This window comes from Pinus tabuliformis, chromosome X (genome assembly GCF_031772625.1).
Source record: "Pinus tabuliformis cultivar Carrire ecotype Pingquan chromosome X, CPIR1, whole genome shotgun sequence".
Lineage (NCBI taxonomy): Eukaryota > Viridiplantae > Streptophyta > Pinopsida > Pinales > Pinaceae > Pinus > Pinus tabuliformis.
In genome coordinates, this window is record NC_142308.1 from 803,310,806 (window position 1) to 803,325,749 (window position 14,944).

The following is a 14,944-nucleotide window of genomic DNA, read 5'->3' on the forward strand; positions in this document are numbered from 1 at the left end:
AAATCACAATGCACTATGAATAAAGTATGGAGCAGAATAATAATATGAGTCAGTGGAAATGAAATGTATGGCAGGATGACTATACGGTAGTATGAGTAAATAGTAGTCAAAGGTTAATGTAATAAATATGAGAGGTGTGGAGGTAAGCACTGTGGGTAGGTACGTAGGACAACCACGAAGGAATGCAAGACAACCACAAAGGGGAGCAGTCAGAGGTTGAAGCATGTGGGAATGGTCAACCAAAATTTGAAAACACAGCAATAAACGTTTCAACTAAAAACAATGCCATGAGTTTTTGCATTCAGCCAGAACTTATACACTGCACCTCCACCATTTTTACACACAGACCTCTATAAAAATCGCTTTCTCTCCACCATCATATCCATTTGCAAGCTCAGGGAGAACGATGAGTGTTGTATAAGCTGTTAGCACACATTCGAGAGCTGGATGAGAATGGTTTGACAGAGAAAACACAGAAACAGAGGAAATCAAACCAAGAGAAGGAAAGCGAGAAATATAGCAGTGGAGAATCAGAGAGATAAGAAGATAAGCAGAGTAGATTGAGGGATAAAGCCGAGAAAACTAGTAGTTGTGTAAGAGTGATCAGAATTAACTGAGGAAGATCTCGTAAGTAAGAAGGTAAGAGCAAAACTTGATTTCTTTCAATAAATGCAGTGGATGTTTTGATGAGGAAATCTTGGGATTTTTAATGAAAACACAAGTTTGACTCCAAGATATAAGATAGTGCATCAAACACTGTTTACGATTTGTCATTGTTCTCATACATTAAGACTCTACCATTAGTAAAGACATAAGGTTTTTGAATGAAGTTTAACAACAGAAAACATTATGAAACACAAGTTGATTGAGCCACGACACAGAGGGAATCACGACATTCCATTGAAAACAGGTAAATCAATTTAGATCCTCCATGTTTACTCATGAAATTGCTGAAGTTGATTGATGAAACAGAATGTTAGTTGTAGTTTGATTGCATAAGTACATGCTTTCGCTGAGTTGATTGATGAAACAAAGTGTTAAATTGTAGTTTGGTTGCATAAGCACATGTATTCGTTGAGTTGGGTGATGAAACAAAGTATTGAATACACAATGAGTTAGTTATAATTTGATTGCACAAACACTGAACTCAAAAATAACTTTAGTTTGACATATAAATGAATTTGTTAACCATAGGAAAAGTTATAGAAACGAAAATCGAAAGGAGAAGTCATGGTATGATATATATATCTATATATATATATATATATATATATATATATATATATATATATATATATATATATATATATCAAAATCAAAACAAAGTTTCAATTTTCGATTTCTTCTCTATAAACAATGATATGCATAAGGAGAACATTTTATTTATATGGACAGAGCAGAGTTTTGGTAAAAGAAAACAAAACAGAGAGTGATTATAATGTTTATTTTTGTTTGTCATCAAAGAGTAATGTTTTAAAAACAATAGTGATTTATTGTTGCAGTGAGACAGAGATTAAACAAGCTTGATTTTATTGATTCTAAAGAGTATACGGAGAAAGGTAAGCCCTACTACTACAATGTATAATTGAATAAAAAAGATCTCTACGCATGAATGGTTGCTATTTTCATTTTAAAAAATGAGGTTAATGACAGTAGAGGGATATATCAGTTGGTTTTCAGAAAACATGACCACTAGAATAGAACCAAAATTTTAGATTGAGCAGTGGAAGAAGGAAACAGTAGAAAAACTGTATCAAGCTGGGATTATAAGTTTTCTTTAGAGATTTAATGGGCACAATGAGAGTATAACCAGGGAGTTTGTAAACAACTATGCCCAAGATCAAACTATGGTAGGGAACTTAATCATTCCATTGACTTCGTAATACATCTCCCAAGCATTAGATCTTCCATTGACACGAGAAAAATATCATAAATGTCTACACTTCAAGGAGAAAGCATGGACTTTCTTCTTAGAGAAGAATAGGAAGGGAGCCTTTGATAGAACTAAAGGAATACCTAGGGAATGGTTCAATGAGCCATGGGGAGAGTTAGTTTTGATCATTAAAAAATTCTTCATATGTGATAGAGGACATAGTGTGGAACATCTGTACCATGTCAGGCTACTACATTAAAGGAGAAGTCAAAATAAACTTGCCATATTTCTTCTCCCGAATTATCATCAAGATGATAGAGTCAGTGAAAAATGAAAATAAACCAAAAGAATCTCAAGTTTATCATCAGGGACTAATAAAAATTCTTGTAGAGCATCAAGTAAGAACTCATGGTATAATCTAGAGATAGTTTTTAGTCCAAAACCAACATGAAGAATAGGTCATAGAAGAAAAGTACAAAATAGATCAGGAAACCAGAGGCATCATGAATTCACCACTTTATCCAAGAACCAGGGCTAAGAAGCAAAATAACATTGTCATGATTGAGAATGAAAAATTCTTCATATCCACTCCTAGGAGGCATAATAGGAAGCGCCCAACAGAAACAAGTAGCAAGGACCAAGAAGTACAGATTGTAAAACACTTTCTACAGAGAAACAAGTAGAAGACATAATTGAAAGATTGGAGAAAGAAGCTTTACAAAAAGAATCATACTTTGATAATGTAGAGGCAACATCATTTACAAAATATACACAGGAATTAGAAAAAGAGTTGCACTTGAGTAAGATAAAAGAATTGACAGATCAGTTAGAAATAAACAAGATCTTGGAAAAGAACTTGAAGAAATAAAATAAAGCATACAAGAAAAATAATGCAAAGTTAGTGAGGGAGAATGAAAACTAAATGAGGAGGTAGGCAAACTAAAGAGAAAGAATGATCTACTTTGCAAACAGGCATTCAAGTGGCTTAAAGATAAAAACATGTGGAAAAACAAATATGAGAAACAAAAGGTCAAAGCTACTATTTACAAGGAAGAACATAGCATGGGGATAGATTATCTTTTAGAGGCAGCACAATAGGAAGCATCAGGGTCAGGCACAAGATTCACAGTAGAGGTTAGAAGATCCAAGAGGAAGAAACAAGCATGAGGACATGCTTGTGAATCAGCAAGGGGGAGATGTTGGCCCTCATTTTTGGTCCAGTTTTGCTTAAGAAAACATACTTAGTTTCTATATTTTCCATCCATTTACCATCACATCCACCTCATTTTGATGTATTTATGCATATTTAGGTATTTAAATTTCATTTTTTAATTTTTAGAAGTTTTTATGAAAATTGAATTTCAAGTGCATTTTTGGACAGAATAAAAAAATTGCGTAATAGCTATATGGATGTCATATTTGCAGGAAACCTGGGCGCGAGATGGATCCATTTATGAAAATCTTGGGAACTAGGATTGAACTAACTCCGGTTTTTTTGGTCAAACCAAGCTTAATCAGGCACGGTCAAAGCTGGTCAAACAGGACCAGTCATTCAGAAAATCCCTAGGAAATAGGGCAGTTTTATGATTTCATGGGATTTTCCATATTTTCAGTGATAGGTTGGATGAGTTCAACTTGGATAGGTGGATATGAATAGATATAGTTTTTAGAGATACTTTAGATCTATTTTTTTCATAATCTTCTATTTAGGCCAAAACTTTGAAGACTTATGTATGTAGACTTTGTATAGTTTTATGTTGAAACATCTGAATATTTGAAGTTAATTTGAGGAACATGTTCTACCTTCATTTTTATGTTCAATGGTGTGGATGATTGACTGAAGTTGTAGTAGTTGATAATCTCTTCAAGTGTGCAAAGCAAGGGTGGAGGGCCCCCACTCCAAGCTAGGTACACTTCATCATTAAATTCGATTTATTTTCATAAACTAGTTGCTTTAGATTTGTTTACTTCTTTTTCTTCATATTTTCTTACTTGATTTGATGTATGATGATTTATTTTTGTTGATGAATCTTGGTTTATTTATCATATTCATATGAAGGGACAATCTAGTGTTCAAGTTGAACCCTCCTTATATTGGATTAATGAATACAAACTAGAGTTCGTCTTTCTTGTTTTCAAGTAGTTTTATGCAATTCCAGTTTTCTAACAATAGCATTATGATGAATGAATTTGTGATGAGGAATATCAAGGATATCCTAAGTTAGGGTCCTCTTTTATCATTTATTTGTGTATCTTAAGTTTTTGTCAATTAATGTTTTTTGATTTCTATTCATCAAGTAAAATTGTAGAAGAAGGACACAAATGTATCTCCTAAGTCAGGAGCCACTTCATCTTACATATATTGTATCAGTGAATTAGAAATTATTTAATTAGATTTATATTTATAAAATGTATTTCCTTAGTTCTTCATATTTTATCTTCTAATCTTGACTACATTCGATATCCATACATTTTGGACATGCCTCCAAGTTCTACAAACCTGGGTTGATAATGAAATATTTGTGTTAATTTGTGTTAATAAATTAGACCAAAAAAAATCTCACGCAACTTGCACACTCTTCTCCACTCTCACACTTGCTCAATGCATCAAAATAATAAACCATACTATCATCGAGCTTTCTCCAATATCTGGATAAACTGAGGTGCTCAACTCAATAATTTTCAAGAACTACTGAACTCCACAAACTCTGTCCATACGCTTGATTTGATATGGATTCATCTCATTGAATTCATTAAGCCACTCAATCCACTTAATTATGGTTATTCTCAATTTTAACCACTTCCTGGAACATGTTTAATTCTTCCTGACATTTTCCATAACATTTACGAACATTAGCCATCACTAAAACATTTAATTTACCTGAGATGCGCAAAGAAACTAGATGAAATTCACTCAATACAGAGTTACGATTTTCTCCAAGATCTGACCAACATTATAACTCACTTCTCCAATATTTTACCAGTGTTACTAACACTCCATGGCCCACTGATAGCCTGCGTTAGTCCTCTTTTTCTCTTCTTCCTCACTGAGTCTGCTAGCCAAACTTTAGGAGGATGTTGCGAACATCATCTTCTCCTTCCACAAGAAATTTCATTACATGACAAAAATTATAAGTCTGAGTACAAGGTCATCCATATCATGACAACATGAATTAAATTAGGTGACCTTCATCAACTCATCCAAGACTTATCCAACATTTCCAAAATCTGGTAGCAGCACTATCAACTTGTCCAACTACCTCAGAACCTATAGTAGCAACAACCAACAATCAAACATTATCCAACACCTGTAGAAACATCTCAAACACATGCATCAACATCTCAACACATGTAGCATCAACACCAATGCTTCCAACACATGTAGAAGCATATCCAACACCTGTACCAACAATCCAACCTCCTGTAGTAGAAATATCCAGTCATTCAACTACCTCCAACATCTGTAGAGGCACCTCCAACATATGTAGCTCTAATATATGTAGTAACATCATCGACATATGATGATCCATCATACCATGGCTTGCAACCATCTCTACTCAACCTCCAAATCACCTCCACTAATTCATGCCACAACCAAGTTGACATCAATGCCAACCAACAAAACTAACCGGCTAAACACTGCAACAAACCAAACACTCATCACACATCATCATCGGATTGATATAAGCATATGAAAAGTAGCACCATGACCTTGTCGAAATCAATGCCAATACGCTCCCCTTTTGACATTGATGTCAACCTCAATCTAGTCTCCAACGTCTAAGGTTGATCTCCATACATTGTCCAATACTGAAGCTGCAACTCTGAAGTTAATATCTATCCATCCAAATTCTCTCCCCCTTTGAAATCAATGGAAAAGGGCCATACCAACACTAAAATAACAATGGAAATATTGATCCGGATGAGATTAGGACTCCCCCTATCATACTTAACACCATGTCAATGCAAACCAAGGATGTCTCTCGTGTAAGATAAGAATGTAAAACAAGGAAACTAGTTGCTAGCACGTCTCTAGCCAATGCCATGCAATCTTTGAAAACTGAAAATTCTCCCCCTAAGCATGTAATGAAGTTACAAACACACTCTTTTTTGCTGAAGCAACAGATCCTCTTCACTGCAATAAGCCTCCTTTCCAAGAACAAGAGACTACTCCTCATAAACCATGACTCTAACTGACTTTGAGCAATGATATACAATGAAGTACTTTACATATACAGTGCTTCATGGAGCAAATACATGGTTGTGACAAGTACATAGGACTAACATATGACTCCATTATGAAAAATTTTGAAGATGCAACAAGATGATGGAGCTTAGTGGAAAGGAGTCGCCTTCACTAAGTGGGCCCGCGGGCTATTTTTGGTGCAAAGTCTATTTTTAGACTATGTCTATTTTTAGACATATGGATCATGGTCTATGAGTTGCAGGACGCTGTTTATGGATGATTGGTCATGTTGGGAAAAATAGATGGACTTCTATTTTTGGTTCACAGTGGAGTGATCAGAGTCTATTTTTAGACTCCCAAGCTAAAAATAGAAACAGTCAAATATTATTAGCCCTTAGTAATATTTGGACTCTAAACATTATCTTATTCTCTTGGAGCACTTCAATTCGAGCTACGGATGTGGCACATGCAGCTGACAAAAGGAATCACGTGGTTTCTTATGTGTTAGTTGAGCTATTGCATGCATGACTTCAGTTAGAACTCATGTGGTGGAGTTTCGGTGGAGTTGGATGTGGAGTTGATGGAGTTGTGTTCAGTTTGACTTTGTTGAACTAGTTGTATTTAGTCTAACTAAAGAATACACTACTGATGAGTTGTGTGAATTGATTTTTAATTAATTCACTAATTATTAACTCATAATGCAACTGAAGAATATATCAGTTAACTTAGTGCATGGACAATTCAACAAAGACAGGTGGTAGAGGTAAGTGAAAGGGTGAGTTGTGACTATCAGTTGTGCATGAGATTTGCACATGCATGAATTTGAGTAATGCCAATGAGCACTGTGTAGTGTGGGCCAATACCAAGGCAATTGTAGACTGTGCTCACGTGATTCTCTTGCAGGATTTTGCAGTGGAGGCAGGCAAAGCACTGGAAGAGATTTGAACCTATGATTGATTCAGATCTGAGCTAGTTTTGTGTATAACAGGTGGAGATATTACTGAGTACTTGTGAGGAGTATTGTACTATGTATTGTTACATGTTCTCAATCATTATAATATACAGACAGTGTGGGGTTTTCAGCTGTATGCTTTCCCCGGGTTACATACTGTGTTAATGTGTGCATGTGATTGATGCTTCATTGTTTTTAATGCTTCTAAATTGATGATCAAAGTAGATGAGGTTATGTATTATGCATGTATTCCGCAATAGTGTATAATTGGGATAATCTCTGTGAATAAGTGTTTATTATTCAAAATTTCTACATGGTATCATAGCTGGTTGATTTGTAGAAAAAGTTCTACAGGATATCAAAGCGGGATTGATCATCAGATCTATTATTTAGAAAGTGTTTACATTTTATTTCTTCAGGCAGAGTCTGTAATCGGGCTAGGTAGCCTCTAGATTCATCCTTCCTTTGGAAGGTGAGATATTCGGTAAAAGTCCATACAGTCAATCTCTGTACGAGAAATAATTTGTTCTCACGAATTTTAGATCAGAAGCGGTTGAGTTTTGAGCTGGTGGAATGGTGCTCAAGGATAAACTCACAAACATCAAAGTTGAGAATGGAGATGCCACAAATTGTCCACAGAAGAAGAAGAACAAACAAGTTGTTGGATCTGCAGTAGGAGAGGCTCTAGCCTTGAAGTTTGAGCTTGATTTTTCATTGATCGCATGTTTAGTTTCAAGTGTGATGGGATCAGTGTGGTTCTTGGACAGTGGTGCGCCTTTTCACATGACAGGAGATCGAGATTTGTTTTCTGATTTGGAGGAGAAAGATCTTGGAGTGCACATCGAGATGGGCGATGATGGTAGATACACTGTGACCGGTATCGGTACCATTTCCTTTGAGAGGGAGTTTGGTAAACCCTTCAGATTGAAGGAAGTGATGCATGTTCCAGGATTGAAGAAGAATCTTATCTCTGTGGCAATGTTAGAAGACAAGGGATATGATGTTGTTTTCAGCGAGGGAAAGGCTTTCCTTTGGAACAAGGCAACTGAAGAAACCCGCAAGATAGGGGTTCGAGTCAGGAACCTTTATCAGTTGCATGTAGATGCATGCAAAGCCTTGAGCAACAAGGCAACTGATGGAGACTTGGTGGTTGAGAGGGAGCGTATATTACCTCTTAGCATGCAGAGCCAGAAGAAGTCTCAAACGATTGTGGATGAGCCACGATTGGTGCAACAACTTCAGGAGGTTGTGGAGCAGCCACAACAAGGGAAGCTGAGAGGAGATCAAGTAGAGACATCTACTCATGTAGAGACCTCCAGTAGGGGGAAACTTCAAGCCAGGTGGGCTGAGGGATCACATGCAACCATACCTCCAGGTAGGAGGTGGGGTGATGTGGATTGATCATCCCAAGGAGGAGGGGCAGGATCCTTGAGGTACCCAACCTCTTGGATAAGACCTTGCTACAGGAGCCTCGATGTGGAATAGCAGGAACAGACTAATTAGGTAGAGACAGATGCGGATGGAGCGGTAGAGAGAGTGATAGTGTAGGGGATCCCAGGACAATGCATAGCTAGCAGGTTGCAGCAATGCGATAGGCAAAAGTGTTTTGCACAATGCTACGTGGCATAAAGAAGTGTGCAATGGTGCGAGATGCATGGAGATGTTGCAGTAGCGCAGATGTCAGAGAGGGAGCACTTGTCAGCAGCAGGAAGAGCTTCAACATCAGAGTATGTTCCTAGCCCAATAGAGTGGTCAATTGGGAGTGTTTTTGTTCCAAGTGTTGTTGGAGCAAGTGGACTGGGCAAATGTGTTGCATGCAAAACATTCCAGAGTTGCAGGATAAGGGGTTGCTGATAATCCATATCTTGTTGAGAGGGAGTGTTGAAAATGCAACAATATGATGTAGCTTAGTGGAAAGGAGTCGCCTTCACCAAGTGGGCCCACAGGCTATTTTTGGCGCAAAGTCTATTTTTAGACATATGGATCATGGTCTATGAGTTACAGGATGTTGTTTATGGATGATTGGTCATGTTGGGAAAAATAGATGGACTTCTATTTTTGGTTCATAGTGGAGTGATCAGAGTCTATTTTTAGACTGCCAGGCTAAAAATAGAAACAATCAAATATTATTAGCCCTTAGTAATATTTGGACTCTAAACATTATCTTATTCTCTTGGAGCACTTCAGTTCGACCTACAGATGTGGCACATGCAGATGAAAAAAGGAATCACGTGGTTTCTTATGTGTTAGTTGATCTATTGCATGCAGGACTTCAGTTAGAACTCTTGTGGTGGAGTTGGATGTGGACTTGATGGAGTTGTGTTCAGTTTGACTTAGTTGTACTAGTTGTATTTAGTCTCACTAAAGAATACACTACTGATGAGTTGTGTGAATTGATTGTTAATTAATTCACTAATTATTAACTCATAATGCAACTGAAGAATACATTAGTTAACTCAGTGCATGGACAGTTCAACAAAGACAGGTGTTAGAGGTAAGTGAAAGGGTGAGTTGTGACTATCAGTTGTGCATGAGATTTACACATGCATGGATTTGAGTAATGCCAATGAGGACTGCGTAGTGTGGGCCAATACCAAGGCAATTGTAGCCTATGCTCACGTGATTCTCTTGCAGGATTGTACAGTGGAGGCAGGTAAAGCACTGGAAGAGATTTGAACCTATGATTGATTTAGATCTGAGCTAGTTTTGTGTGTAACAGGTGGAGATATTACTGAGTACTTGTGAGGAGTATTGTACTATGTATTGTTACATGTTCTCAATCATTATACTATACAGATAGTGTGGGGTTTTCAGCTGTATGCTTTCCCCAGGTTACATACTGTGTTAATGTGTGCATGCGATTGATGTTTCATTGTTTTTAATGCTGCTAAATTGATGATCAAAGTAGAGGAGGTTATGTATTATGCATGTATTCCGCAATAGTGTATAATTAGGATAATCTCTGTGAATAAGTGTTTATTATTCAAAATTTCTACAAAAAACCTATCGCCAACCAATGGCTCTAATGACCCAAGATTACATCATCCACCCAATAAGGCTACATCAATAACATACAAAATAGAACATGACTTGGACTTCTAATAAACCATACATGGTTGATTTGACAAAACATACTACACAACATGGGTCTCTCCATGAGAAATATTCTAGAAAGATAGAGCAATAAAGTTACATGTATTTTACTTCTTCACATAAGTGTGCTCTTATAGCATGAGTACATGGCATCAATGAGTAATGATATATGCTCCATAAAAGAGCATAATAAAAATGCAATATATGGCACGTGCATAAAATACGATATGTCAATGAGAAATAACATAAGCTCTCAATGTGTAGCAATAATAATAAAAGTACTAACAAAATCATATACTAGTGCATGGTTAGTCAACACCTTAGCCATCACCATCCCAACAATGAAGATCCTGTAGTAAGAACATGATAACTTCTAGCAACTACCATGCTCCGCATAGGCATTAGCAACAAAATCAATTGACATCAATAAAATAACAATATCTCATAGAAGAAGTAGCATATACATCCTCAATATCAATGTACTAAACATCAATTAAGCTCAACAATAGGCAACACATGGTATCATCAACGCAAATCCCAAGCAACAAATCAACAAGCAACTGCAAAAGCACTTGCAACATATGGACCAATATATGTAGTGAAACTGAGCAATAATAACAAAGAACTAATCTATGCACCATCAATAATGATAAAGGATTTTGAAACCATCAACAACACATATTCATTTTCTCCTCAACCTCATGTCATCAACACACTCTCTCTTTGTATGAGAAACAATAAAAATCATCATGGGTTAAGATGCATCATACATAGCATACATACTCAAATAGCAGCAAACTCTCTCCATGCAACAACAACAAATTACATTTAATCCAACTATCACAAGTGCATAACTCATCACAACTCAACCATCCATATACAAAACACATTAGTAGCAACACACATCATACCTCTAGATGAATAAGATATGAGTAAACATGATAACATTCTAGATGATGCCAACTGCAATTTACAACCAGCTAATTTCCATAATAGCTATACATATATGATAAAGCATGTCATAACTATGGTTTAGCAATGAGAACACTAGTAGCATGCCAAGATTTCCATACAACCATACTATCTCATCCAACTAGCTATGTGTGGCACCAAAAATAAAAATCATCCTGCATCAAATCAATGTCAAATACATGCGCAACAAAATCCTCCATAATGAACACAATGTCAACACTCTCCAAATTCATTTGGAAGCACAAATTCTCCCCCTGGGTGTGTGATCCTCCATCACACCTAGACACTGTGCATAGGAACAACTACATAGCTGTAATGACATCAAGAAGATCAATAGGAACCCAACATGCAATTGATTCAAGATTAACAACATATATGAGACTGATATGAAATGATAAAAATTTTAAAATAAGAATAGATCACAAACAAAATTAACACTTCAAACCTCAATAACTCCCCCTGAACATATGCATCTCTAAAAATGCATATTTGTCTTCATTAAGAATTTCCAATATGGCTACACAATTAAGGATTTGCATGCAACTTAAACTACAACCATATACTCCCCCCGAGACCATGTAGGCCTCAGTTTTTGATGTGAGTTCCTTTCTGCCATTTTCTCTTCCAAAATTTCATATGTCGATCTTCCTTCTTCTTGTGCGGTTGGCCTTGCCTATTCTTCTCTCTCTAATTGGATCTCCTATAACACATGGGTAGCTTGCAATCCTTGGCCTTATGGCCAACATTTTCACACAAAAAACATCTTATGTGACCAAGGAATAGAGGAATAGGCTAATATCTTTTGTTGATATGTTTTTTGTTCCTTGCATGTGCTCTGTAGTCAATAGCCCTATGGCCAAAATCATTGCATGAGAAACAATAACCATAAAAAGGAGTATTATACAAGATAGATTGTGATGTTCTTTGAATGCAACCTTGTTGTCGCTTCTACTTTAGCTTCTCTTTATGATGAGAGGGTATGATTTCTTCACTATTGTAGTTTTTTGCTATATGTCCACATTTTCGACAATTGTAGCATTTTATCCTTTTAAATATTCTTTCAACTGTTATTATTAGGTGAGAGGATTTTATCTCTTAGTCGCAATTTGCTACTTTATGTCCATGTTCTCCATATTTATAGCATCCGTCAATTTATTCTTCTTCTTTGACCTTCTTTGTTAATTCTTTTGCTTCTTGCATCACTACAATTGATTTTTCAAATCAGAAATATGCTCTTTGTAGGCACACTCCTTTTCATAAAAAAATTGCAATAATATTCTCTGATCTTTATTTTCAGCCATGAGCCTTTGAATCTCTTCTTCTAGTGCCATTATCTTAGATTTCTCTTCAACTTTGATGCTGGTCTATTCTTGTTGTCCCTCTAGATCAACACTTAATCCATCATTTCTACCACTAGTGCCTTCATCTTCTTCTTCTAAGAAATTGGTACTTCCATCTTATTCTTGAAAGGAGGCTTGATTTATCGCTGCAATATGTGTTGAATCCTTTGCATTTTTATCCATCTCTGAAATCTGTAATTTTCCTTCAAGATACAAACTTTGCAAACTTTGCAAACTATCCAACATCTTTTTTGGAGTCTCACAGTTTCACATATACATGCTATCATATTTTGAAATACTATGCAAAATAATCCTTTTAGCCTTATCATTAAATTCATCTCTAACTCCATACTTTGCTGATAGAAAAATATTTTCATCAAGAGATATAAAAATATGAATCCAATTTCATCCTCCAAGTTGAAATACCTTCGTGAAGTAATGGAATTCCTTGATCCATTTCAAAAAATTTGTAAAATTCTACCAAAACTCCCAGATCCACTCTCCAATGACAAGTTGCAATTGAGAGCCCCGCTTTGATGCCAATTGTTGGAAACTAGATCACTACTGAGAGGGGGGAGGGGAATAAGTAGTCAAGGCACTTATAAATTTTTCTCTAAATTATTACTCTTTAACCATGCATAAACTGAAACACATAAATAGAGATCAGAGCATAAAAAATAAACATGAAAACCATTCAACACATGGGACACAAGTATATCTGGTGGAAAACCCTCTCTAGGGGAAAAAACCACCTGTTAAAGCTACGCTTCTCAAATATTTATTATGCTAAGAAAATTCTTTGCATAGATATTTAACTAGTTACTATCAAATGGAGATCCCTTTCTCATGTGGATCTATGGATCGTCATCTATTAGAAGCCACCACGACCAACGATCCTTTCCCAGTTTATTCTGAACTATGCAACTACCATTAGATTGAGAAAACTGCTGACTTATATTGAATTCACGAGAGTCTTCCAACTCCACTCCTCTTTGTAGTTATCGTTTCATACATTTTCATAATGGAATAGAGAAATGATAAACTTGAGCACTACACCAATGTATTATCAAGGCACACAATAAAATACCAAATCCACACCACAAACTATAACATAATATCCCCACACAATGCACAAAATAATTTGATCAATGCATAAGATAAAACCCTATCTGCGTCAAGTAAAACTACTCTTAAATGGCTACTACATATAAACAATAAACTGAAGAATTTGTTAGGAGAAAACAATCTCCAAATACTCCTGGGATCAACCTGTTTTTCACCTCCTCACTTGTTGCACAAAATACTGGCTAAAACATACTTCAACTAACTACTTCAACATTTGCAAACTGCTTCAGGAAATATGCATCATGTAACTCTCACATATCTTGCACACTCTTCTCCACTTTCATACTTAGTCAACACATCAAAATAACCAACCATACTATCATTGAGCTTTCCCCGATATATAAATGAACTAAGGTGCTCAAACCAATAATTTCCAAGAACTATTGACTCCACAAACTCTGTCTATACGCTTGATTTAATCCAGATTCAACTCATTGACTTGATCAAGCCACTCATTCCACCTAATGAGGTATATTCTCAACTTTAACCACTTTCTGAAATGTGGTTAAGTCTTCCTGACATTTTCCATAACATTGTCGAACATTAACCATCACCAAAACATTTAATTAACCTGAGATGCGTGAGGAATCCGAAGGAAATTCAAACAAAACAGAGTAACACTTTTCTCCGAGCCCTGGAAAACGTTATAAATCACTTCTCTAGGCTATGGCCAACGTTACTAACGCTTTGTGGCCCACTGACATCTTGTATTAGTCCTCTTTTGCTCTTCTTCCTCACAGAGTGATCCAACCAAAATTCAGGAGGATGCTAAGGACATCATCCCCTCCTTCCACAAGAAATTTCTTTACATGAAAATAAGTATAACTATCAATATAAGGTCATCCAACTCATGATAACATGAAATACATTAAGTGACCTTCATTAGCTCATCTAGAACTTATCCAACCTTTCCAAAGTATTGCAGCAACACTATCAACTTGTCCAACTACCTCAACACCTGTAGCAACAACAACCAGCCATCAAATAGTCTCCAACACCTGTAGCAACATCTCCAACACATGAAGCAACATCTCAACACATGTATCAACAACTCCAATGCTTACGACACATGTAGAAGCACATCCAACACTTGTAGTAGCAATCCAACCTCCTACAGTAGTAGCATTCAGTGATTTAACTACCTCCAACATCTGTAGAGGCGCCTCTAACAAATGTAGCTCCAATATATGTAGCAACATCATCAAACTATGACAAGCCATTATACCATGCTGTACAACCATCTCTACTCAGCCTCCAAATCACCTCCACTAAGTCATGACACAACCAAGTTTATATCAATGCCAACCAACAAAACCAACCAACTAAACATTGCAACAAACCAAATAGTCATCACACATCATCATGAGATTGACAGTAAGCATATGACAAGTAGCACCAAGACC